Raw genomic sequence first — 2,059 nt, forward strand, 5'->3', positions numbered from 1 at the left:
CAATAACTAATTTTTTAACAACATACAATGAATCAATCAAATATACTTTACTTTATTAATCCCCGGGGGGAAATTCATTCTACCCTATCCTAATCTTAATGTGGTTTAAAATAATCCAGAAACTCCATCATGGACAGACTCAGAGCAGTTTATGTGAACGGGTTTCATACCTTTCCTTCTACACTCAATAACATTATGCTACCGGTATATACTAATGAACAGATGCCCCTTAAAAACACAGAAGTGTGTTTGTGTACTGACATGGCTGATGTATGAAATATGTATGTAGTCCACATAAATACATTCATCCAGCCATTTTCTAAACCTGGTGAATTCATTTTAGGGTCTTGGGGCTGCTGGAGCCTATCCCAGCTTCTGTTGGCCACAGGTGGAGTACCCCTCGGCAGATTGCAAGTGTGTCACAGAATCGAACTACCAGATGTATGAAGTAGGAATGTCTGTGCTCAGAAAAGCATCTTTTTATCCATTTTCCAAACCCTCAGTCTGTATGGACTGGTTGTAAAAAACTCCAAAGATCATTTAAGGAATCTGGAGATAGTAAAGTAGCCCAGTTTTTAAAGAGAAGAATACAGAAATCACACTGTTCTCCCTGAATCTGACCTTTAAATATTGACTGGGTTCTCTTCTTATTAACTTCATCATAGACTTTATATTTAAAGAGTTTTTTCTGTGATTAAAGGCATCCTTCAGTCTCTTCTTAAACTTGATGGTTTCACTAGATTTTCTTTTTCAGATCTGTATCTCTGTGATCATCAGAGCTGAAGACATTGTTAGTTTGATCTATCTGTCTTAATCAACATCAAATATCTTCTTCAGTTCATAAAAGTAAAATTCGTAAGAACCGTGACAGAGTATAGAGCATTTTCTGTGGATGAATGCATGGATTCAGTCTTCTGATTTGTCTTCTGTCGTGGAAAAATGTGAAATCCGATGGAAGAGCAGACACATCTTAAGATTAACACAAGTATTTAATAACAAAACTCAGAAAAATACACGCGGTGCGCACAGGCATGTAGGGAAGGCTCTGTCATAGAGTGTTCCGACGAACTGACAAGACCTAAGCCTTTTATAGGACTGGTCAAACCTTCTCCAAACAATGCTGCATATCACATGTCCTGACCCCCTTGGCTGTTAATTATCTCAGAGGCATCTGCTTCTTGCATTAGTCTCGGGATCAACCCCTGGGTAAGGAGGATGTCATTAAGGATTCAATCAGCATCCTGCCCTCGTGCTGAGGACCGTATCCTGTTCTCATTCATTCTAGCTTGAGAAAGGAATGCTCTTTTGACATCTGTTCCTAAAAGGTGAAAAAGGTCATCTGCAGCCTGCAGCTTTGGGTCACACTCTCTAAATTGGAATTTTAACAAAATACAGGTTTTTTCTTTTTAGGTATCTGAGAATACATTCAACTACATGTATTAAATGAGCACTCTGAGTTCAATTAAATGTTTACATATAAGAATAAAATGAAATTAGAATTTAATCAAAATATTCTCTTACACTTCTTTTTGGTAAAAGGAAAGTAAACACACTCTTTCTGAAGCTCTGCTAACATCAGATACAAAAACATCTGCAGCCGAAAACCAAAGTCCTGCAGGTTTGTTTGAAAATTTCAGACAAATATGTGATGATGAGGACAAAGACAAGAAACATGGATTAGAACCTCAAACTGTTCCAAACTCAGATTCCAACCAAGAAACAGAATCTGCAGTTCTGCTATGACCTCACAGAATGATGATGATGATGTCCTGAGTGATGAAGACCTGCAGGTTACTCTCCACTAATGAAAACATGAGAACAATTCTGGACTGAACGTCTTCAGGCTTCAATCCATTCACCAGCAGGTTCTGTTTATCTGAGCTAAACTCTGGGTTGTAATTATTGTAAAGTTAGCTATTAGCGTTTATGTTATGAAAACAGACATAGAAAATATGCAAAAAATATTAACTGTTGCTAAAAGAATATCTATGATGGTTTTAACCCTTTACATGACATTTAATGTTTTACATTTTCCATGTTTAGCAAATGAACACAGATT

Source organism: Oryzias melastigma, unplaced genomic scaffold, assembly GCF_002922805.2.
Source record: "Oryzias melastigma strain HK-1 unplaced genomic scaffold, ASM292280v2 sc00267, whole genome shotgun sequence".
NCBI classification, from domain to species: Eukaryota; Metazoa; Chordata; class Actinopteri; order Beloniformes; family Adrianichthyidae; genus Oryzias; species Oryzias melastigma.